We start from the raw sequence: 10000 nt of genomic DNA, 5'->3' as shown, positions 1-10000 counted from the left end.
TATCACATGACTCTCAACATTTCAGCGTCTACGTATTCTACAACCGAGACATTTCGGACGATTTATATTTTACTGAAGTTCACACCGAATGTCAGATACAGCAACATCACGTGAATATCAATAACTTGGAAAGAAAAGGTTGCCATTCTCGAGAGATGAATCTTTTAGGAGAGAAGGGTGAGAGTCAGATTTTTTTTTTTTTTAAGGTACATTGAGGGAAGGTTAGGGAACTTATAATACTGATATTTGTAAAATATTATATATACAGTGTCCCAAAATAGCTAATTAACTTTTTTTTTTTTTTATTTCAGATTTGATTTTGGAGTAAGAATGGCAGATACTGGGCTTACGTTCGAGCCAAAGAAATTCGTTCTGAAAACATTCTGGTAATGTGAAAATAAAGCTGATGTGCAAAGACGATTGACGAGTGAGTACCACAGAGATGCCCCAACACGCGTCACCATTTCACGAATCGTAGATAACTTTGAGAATCATGGGACCATTCAGCGCACGAGAAAAGGACATTCAGGGCGAAAAAGAACATCGACAAGCCCAACTAAAGAGCAAGATGTTATTGCTAATGTTCACAATTCCCCACGAAAATCTGTTGGTCAACTGTCACGTGAAACAGGTATCCCAAAATCGAGCGTCCATCGCATTTTGAAGCGTGCGCAATGTTAAAGTTTTATTCCGGCGCAAGTTCATGCTCTAAACTAGAGTTTCCCAACCTTTTTTAAATGATTACCCCAAAATTTTATTTCCAACTAATCAATGACCCCATTGAACATATACCCGGTAACATCGGATGTTTTTTTGCAGCCACCTGATGAACTGTATGGATCATGTAGCCCGCTATTGGCTGCTTATAGTTAAGGATCCAAAACAAATGCAAACTTTTCCATTTTAATGGATATCAAAATGAACCATCACCAGTGCAGAATATTCAATGTAACATCTTGATTACCCCAAAAATACGGGTCCATTACCCCAATGGGGTAATTTACCCCAGGGTTGGGAAACACTAAAAACGAAGACGACCTCGATCGAAGGATTGAATTCTGCGAGTGGTACCGTGCACGATGTGCAGACGATAACACGTTTTCACTGAAAATTATCTGGAGTGACGAAGCCACATTTAAATTAAATGGCTCGATAAATCGCCATAACTGCAGTTACTGGGCACAAGAAAATCCTCATCTTACAGTGGAACGTCACTTGAATTTGCCTGGAGTCACTGTCTGGTGTGGGCTTCCAGCTAGGGGAGTTATTGGACCATTCTTTTTCGAAGGCACAGTGACTGGGTTGAATTATCTCAACATGTAGCAAGAATTTGTTATGCCATGCTTCCAAGAACAATTTGGAGATGCCGAGTTCTACTTCCAACAAAATGGTGCACCCCCACACTTTCATCGTGATGTGAGAGGATATCTGGATGAAAACTTGCATAACAGATGGATTGGAAGAAGAGGGGCCGTTGAATTTCCTGCTACGTCGCAAGATTTGACACCCATGGACTTTTTTATTGGGGTTTTTAAAGGACAAGGTGTACAGCAGTAAACCTAAAACAATTGACGAACTTAGAGAGGTACTTGAAGAAGAATGTGCTCAGATGCCGAGAGAAATGCTACTAACAGTTTGTTGTTCTATATTTTCACGATGCAAAAAGTGTGTTGATCAGAACGGGAACCAGTTTGAACACTTTATGTGAGCTGATCTTTTTTTCGAACATTCTCAAATTGCCTCATGTATCCTTACTTTTTCACTGTGAACTCTCAGAATCTTTAAATGTGCATTGTTTCTCTTCTGTGAATCTGTTTTCCACGTTAATATCAATAAATTGAACAAGATATAAATTTTTTTTAAATGTTTATATATACACATGTATGTATGTCTAAACAGATACATCTATATAAAATCATAACCAAACAATAATAACCACAACAATAAATTAAACAACAAGTAAATAAAGGCACACATCACATCAAACTCTTGGAAACCACCAAGAAATGGACGAATAAATAGAGAAAATATAAATTTTTTCCCACGCATCTAAATTTGTGATGGCGTTTACTGAACGCGCCATGAAGGGGGATCCCTATATTTGATAAGTGGTGTTGCATTGAGTGTTTGACGTGGGAAGGTAATTGGCTAGTTTATAAGGGAGAACGAGATGAAGAAGTCTCTCTGAGCTCATGGAGGAAATCGAGTCAAAATGCTGGTTCCAGCGAAGGGGAAAATCCATTTAGTATATATCTTTTACCTAGCTTTTTAAATATGAAGTTTTTTTCCCCCATCATATCTTTGTGGGAGGTTGCTGTTTATATAATTTATAAAACTTTAACAAGACAAGAAGAGAAATAAGATAGAATAGTGTGCCCGTGTGTACCCTTAAGCAATAGAACTCTAACCCAAGACAGTGGAAGACAATTATACAATTATATACGATAGTGCTCTAGTAAATATAAAATATTTAAGAAAATTAGTTTCCAGTCTATAATCCAACCTTATCTACTCGAGCCCAGCTCAAATAAATAAGAACAAAAGATCATTTCTTTAAACAAACCAAATGGTATTTGTTCAAGTAGCGAGTCTCACGGTACCAAAAAAGAAGAAAGACGTGCATGGGACTTTAGCCCTTAAACCATTACCTCGTAAGATTCATTATCGATTAACACGAGGCAAGGTTCTACTGTTACTGTAAAAATAAATGACATAAATATAGTGTAAATACAAACTGTAACCGAATGTGATCTACAGAATGGAATGTAAACAAGCCTTGTTTATGCTGTGACTCTGTGCCTGGATATTCTTCTTACGTGAAATTACAACTGGGAAAAGGTCAGGCTCTTTGATATGGCTTAAAGGTCACTCATGAATGGCAGAGGCAAGGACAGTGACATTGCCCTATCAAGCAATAAAATGCTCAAGAGACTGACCATATTACATGTGATCAACGCCCAAGCCCCCTCTCCACCCAAGCTAGGACCAAGGATGGCCAGGCAATGGCTGCTAATGACTCAGCACGTAGACCTATAGGTTCTCCCAAACCCCTTATCCTTACCTCACAAGGATGGTGAGGTTTCAGCGACCAAAGGAACTAACGAATTTGAGCGGGACTCGAACCCCAGTCTGGCGATCACCAGGTCACTCATGAATGGCAGAGGCAAGGGACAGAGCAACGCTCTAGAGACTGTTCATAATTATGATCGGCACCCAAGCAACCCCCTCTCTATTATAGGACCAGGGAGGGCCAGTCAATGGCTGGTGTTGACTCGGTCAGGCTTATAGGGTCCATCAACAAAAGGATGGTGAGGTTGGAGGCACTACGAGCTTGAGCAAGTTTCGAACTCCTGTCAAACAGCTTGCCAAGCAAGGACGTTTCCAATAGGCTACCAAAAACCTTGGTTAATGAAATTACTTTGGTGTGAAAGATACATTTTAAAATTAGTCTACTTGTGGGAGAAAAGGAAAAAAAGGAAAAAAAAAAGAAAAGAGGAAATAGGACAAAGAGAATAAATAAGAAAATCAGTAGTTGTAAAAAAAAAAATCTATCTTACATGGAAAACAGAGTTTGAATATGTAAATATTACGGAAGAGGGATACTGAGATAATTATATTTATCGAACTGGATGCATTTCAAAAAACGGCACATAAATAAGTTGAATATTTATGACGATTAACTAAAAGAATACGATAAAACAATTTATTCTAGTTTGAACTGACATTTTCTGAGTATTATTTACAGTATATATATATATATATATATATATATATATATATATATATATATATATATATATATACATTTATACAGTATATATATATACATTTATACAGTATATATATATATATATATATATGGGTGTGTATACATATATACACATGCCTATATATACACATATATTATATATACACACATATATACTTATATATATATATATATATATATATATATATATATATATAAAAGTACATATGTATATATACACACAGTAAATACACACAAAGACACACATATACATGCATATATATATACATATATATATATGTATATATGTATATATACACAGTAAATACACACAAACACACACACACACATATATATATATATATATATATATATATATATATATATATATACATACACATATTATAATACCATGAGCACTACTTTCATCACCGCTTCATAAATTCACACAAAAAAAAAAAAAAAAAAAAAAACGAAAATTCATTTCCAAATATTTCCTCGCGATAAAGAACTTCCAAATTGCAGAGTTAATTTTCAATTCAAAGTCCTATGACAATGAAATAGACGTACTATACATTCATTCCTTCATTGGAAACACAAAACTTGCCCTCATTAACTGATATTGCTTCTATACTTAATTTTTTTTTAATGAGGCGCATTTGCACCGACTAGCAGCGGTGCCCTTTTAGCTCGGAAAAGTTTCCTGCTATCTGATTGGTTAGAATTAGCATGTCAAACCAATCGGCGATCAGATAACTTTACGAGCTAAAATGGCACCCCTGCGAGTCGGTGTAAATCTGCCTCGCTAAAAAGAATTGACTATAGCTAGGCCGATAAAAAGGCAATTGCATGACATTTTTTTTGCGTCAAGAATTGTAATTTACAATGATAAATTTCTCTTGCTTAATATTATATTTATGATGAACATAAAACAATTTGTTAAGTAAAGAAATTATTTACAGGTTTTTTGTAGTTGAAAATATCTATCATACAGATGTCTGTGAGCGTAAATGTATTTACCAAATATATATGTGGGACTGAAAATGAATATGAGTAAAACTCAGATAGGTTTAATGAAAATGCAGAGACAATAAATATGGGTTAATGATATATATATATATATATATATACATATATATATATATATATATATATATATAGTATATATTTATATCTCTCTGAGGATACCTAAACATGGAAAAAGGGTTTGCTTATCACCATGATATATAGGTAAATGTGTCTAGTTTCCGTTTAGTTTCATCAGAATAGATGCTCACCAGAACGTCAGCCTAAGAAGGTCCCCCCCCAAAAAAAAAAAAATAAAAAGCCTGTGGTTTCAGCCACAACAATATCCTCCCCAATAAACAGCTTAAACTCACGGTCCCCGGGGTGGGATCGATCTGCTGCCATGCGAATGCTAGGCGAACGCGTTACCACTGTACTGACAGTAAGTTATAGCATTTTATTAATAATTATTACTCCAGCCATCACTTAGGCCTTACAATATCCCCTGCCACATAACTAAACTAAAAAAATTCCTGATTGGAAAACTGTTGAAAAAATAGAAATGGAAATGACTAAAAGTATACGAACTCTAAATTGAAACAATTTCTCATCAAAGTTTACTGTGCCGAGTAATATCTAGTGTATAAATATTCCCATGGCGTGGAGTACTAATTACTATATCGACATCATGCAATATATTTGGCAAGCAAACAGTTACCGGTGATAGGGAAAATGAAAAACAAGTGTTAGAAATTTGGCGTAAAATAATGGTAAAAATCCTGGAATAAATGTTGCCAAGCATTCACCTTTTTAAATACTGATATATTGAAGTAAAAGAGTGATATTACGGTCACCAACCAGTAAAATATAATAAAAAAGTGGAGTAAAATGACGGTCGCCTGTATTTTACTGAAATACGACTTAGAACAGTATATTTTCAGATTAAAATTAGTTTTTTAAAGTGAAGTCCCATTGAAATATAACAGCAGTTTTCGTATGAAAATTCTGTTTATAGAAATTACAATTAAACTTAGCTCCTTTTATACTAGGCAAAAAAAAAAAAAAAAATCCGGCTATGTATTCAAGGAGAGGCAATATGTGTGTTATTAACTGGAGCATATTGCATACCACTTGCAGTTTTCATTACGTGGGCATTGCATAACTATTCGATTAAGTTCAGTATTCAATTAGTGTTGGAATTTCTAATTGAGTATATTTAAACAGGTTATTTTAATATTCACTTTCCCATATTCAATTTGTTTTGGTGTTTATTAACTTACTTCCTTTTATTGCTAAGTTTATTTTTATTTTCACTTACACTTGGTATCACGCTTAGCTAGTTCTAACTTATTTTAGGTTTATCTTAATAATATCGATAATAAGACGTATTCTTTGCTCATAATATATGCACAATATATTCATGAATACGGAGGTGTCAGCATGAAACTGTATACTAATGTATGCATGCTTTGGTTATATATTAGGGAGATAATACCAAAAGGTTTTCCACTGCTGCTTTCTCCTCGGACATACTTTTACAGACACAATATTTAAATATATATACTGTATATATATATATATATATATATATATATATATATATATATATATATATATATATATATATATATATATATATACTGTATATATATATATATATATATATATATATATATATATATATATATATATATATATATATACTGTATATACATACACACACAAACACACATATATATGTGTGTGACTGTGTATAAATATATACCGTTATGTGTATATGGTGCAAATACAAACCGACACACACTCTCTCATATAAGAATATAAGTGTATATATATGCTGTATACATACAGTATATATATATAAATATATGGATACGTCTATACATAAATATGCATATACATACAGAAAATGTAAATGTATATGCATATATACATACAGTATATGTAAACAAATATACACAGTATAATATATATATGTATATATATATATATATATATATATATATAAATATTCATATACTTTATATGTATATATAAACTACCCACTGCTAAAGATATAAAGATAATAATGAAGGCACTTATATCGTCATACAAAATTTCGATTACTGAACAAAAAACATTACCTAAAAGTCATTTCCTCACAGGAATCCATCGAAGACACTTACGAAAACATGTTTAAAGGTTTAAAGGCCACTCATGAATGGCAGAGGCAAGGCAAAGTGACATTGCCCTATCAAGCAGGATATTGCCCTATAGACTGACCGTATATCATATGATCAGCGTTTAAGCCCCCTCTCCACCCAAGCTAGGACCAGGAAGGACCAGACATTGGCTGCTGATGACTAAATAGATAGACCTATAGGCTCCCCAAAACCCCCCAACCTTAGCCTACAAGGATGGTAAGGTTGCTGACACTAATGGCACTAACAAGACTGAGCGGAACTCGAACTCCCGACTGTCGAACACCAATCAGGCCACAACAACCCAAAGATAGTACCAATGGCCTCCCTATCTAAAGTGACTACTAGAAATGAAAGAAATGATAAAAAAGAAGATATTTCTCTCTCTCTCTCTCTCTCTCTCTCTCTCTCTCTCTCTCTCTCTCTCTTTCTGACGAAGCCAACGACGAGGCCCCTGTCATACGAGAGCGACAAAGGTTGCCATTCAATCTTCCCACAAATCCAAAAGATGTGATTACGGCGAGTGTCAAGAGGGGCCGGTATATGGACGCTATGATTTGGATACCTCCTGGAAGAACGGGTCTTTTTACTCTGAAGAGAACCACATGATTATGATGTTCGTTGAGGTATAATAAAAGATATGTGAGGAGGGATATAGGGGGAGCTCCGCTTAACAAGGGAAAAGGGGACCCCCTCTTAACAATGTGGAAGAGGGAATCTTCTTAACAAGGGGGGCGGGGAGCTCCTCTTAACATTTGGAAGGGGAAAGCTCATCTAAACAAGGTGGAAGAGGGGCTCCTCTTAACAATGGGGATGGGGAGCTCCTCTTGACAAGGGGGATGGGGAGCTCCTCTTAACATATGGCAGGGGGAAGCACCTCTTAACAAGGAGGATGGGGAGCTCCTCTTAACATATGGAAGGGGGAAGCTCCTCTTAACAAGGGAGAGATCTTAACAAGGGGGAAGAGGGGCTCCTCTTAACACGGGAAAAGAGGAGCTTCTCTTAACAATGTGGAAGAGGGAGCTCTTCTTAACAAGGGGGGCAGGGAGTTTCTCTTAACAAGGGGGACAAGGAGCTCCTCTTAACATGGGGAAAGGGGAGCTCCTCTTACCATGGGGGAAGAGGGAGCGCCTCTTAACATGGGGGAAGAGGGAGCTCCTCTTAACAAGGGGGAAGAGGGAGCTCCTCTTAACAAGGAGGAAGGTGACATAAGCAGTGACGTCCTCTGTAAAGGCGAAAAGGCATTTTCAGTTTTTATCGGAAGAGCGTTGCAAATTATACATACATTTACAAATAAAAAGTCCTTTCACATTACAAACATACATATGGTGAGAACTATAACGTTACTCTTAATAAGGGTTGACTCAAGTTAAAGATTGTTTTATGAGAAATAAATGATCTCTTGTGCAACTTGATTACAAATCTAAAAGGTGTTTTTCAACATTTTGAAGCTGGCTCTTCAAATATGCATCCTTTCATTGAGCCCTGCATTTGCTGAGTCTATATTTTTTTTACGGTCTGGGTACAAAAGTCTGAATAACTGTTAGCAAATATTCTGCCATGTACACAAGCATACTTAATCTTACGTCACTTGTATTTTCTCAGCCTTGTCAGGCTGGGAGGAACGTAGAGAGGAAAGGTCACCTTTTTTATTTCATTTGTTTGATGTCGGCTACCCCTCAAAATTGGGGGAAGTGCCTTGATATATATATATATATATATATATATATATATATATATATATATATACATATATATATATATATATATATATATATATATATATATATATATATATATATATATACACACGCACAAAACAGTAACAAATGTAGCCGTTTCTAGTCCACTACAGAACAAAGGTATCCAAATCATAGCGTCCATATACCGGCCCCTCTTGACACTCGCCATAATCACATCTTTTGGATTTGTGGCAAGATTGAATAGCATTTGTCCCTCTCGTATGACAGGGACCTCGTCGGTGGCTTCGTGAGAGAGAGAGAGAGAGAGAGAGAGAGAGAGAGAGAGAGAGAGAGAGAGAGAGAGAGAGAGAGAGAGAGATGCATTCTTGGCCTGAATTCACATTTTCATTTGTGATTGCTTAAGTAGATTTAAACTTAGGAATAAGGAGAATAACGAAAAGGAAATACGAGTAAATTGAATAAAGTTCTAGAAAATTAAAGCAGACAAGAATTAAATCTCTTTTTTTTTGTAGGAAATCATTAAAGATAAAGAACGAAATTTAAGAGAGAGAGAGAGAGAGAGAGAGAGAGAGAGAGAGAGAGAGAGAGAGAGAGAGAGAGAGAGAGAGAGAGAGAGAGAGAGAGAGAGAGAGAGCTTTCATATAAACTTATCTCACAAAACCACTCTCTACCTGAGTAAAAAATATCCCTTTCAAACGAATACAAACACCTCTCTTTAAAATCCTATCATATTTTGTAACTATCCCCGTTGCATCCTTACGTAAAGGATACGCCTCTCTGCCAGGAGAGCAGATCCTGCGACCCAAACGCTCCCAAATTATCCGTACAATTCAGGATCTTAACTCGATCGAACGGCCTTAGAATTCCCCCCAGAATGGAGGTCATTTCTCTTCCCCAACAGCTAGGACTTCCCAAGAAAAAAAATAGGAAGAAAATACCCAAAAAAGAAAGAATCCTTGAGAAGGTGCAGGAGGAAGAGTGGTATGGAAAAGGATTTGTAGATTGGTATTCAATCATTATTTGTAAACTTAATTTGATATTGGGAGTGTGGAGATATGGAGGCCAAAGGAAGTGGGAGGAGGATTTAATTTTCAAAGCAGTGAAAAATGTAAATTATTATAATTTCTTTTCCTCACTGGGCTATTTTCCCTGATGGAACCCCTAGGCTTATGGCATCCTGCTTTACCAAGTAGGTTGTAGCTTAGCAAGTAATAATAATCTTGTTGCAAAAGAAGGATATGCTATAAGCCCAGGGGGTCTAAAAGGGAAAATAGCTCATTGAGGAAGGAAGACAAGGAAAAATAAAATATTTTGAGGGCAGTAACAATATATACATATATATATATATATATATATATATATAT

This window comes from Palaemon carinicauda, chromosome 39 (assembly GCF_036898095.1).
Source record: "Palaemon carinicauda isolate YSFRI2023 chromosome 39, ASM3689809v2, whole genome shotgun sequence".
NCBI lineage: Eukaryota > Metazoa > Arthropoda > Malacostraca > Decapoda > Palaemonidae > Palaemon > Palaemon carinicauda.
This window is presented reverse-complemented; position numbering follows the sequence as displayed.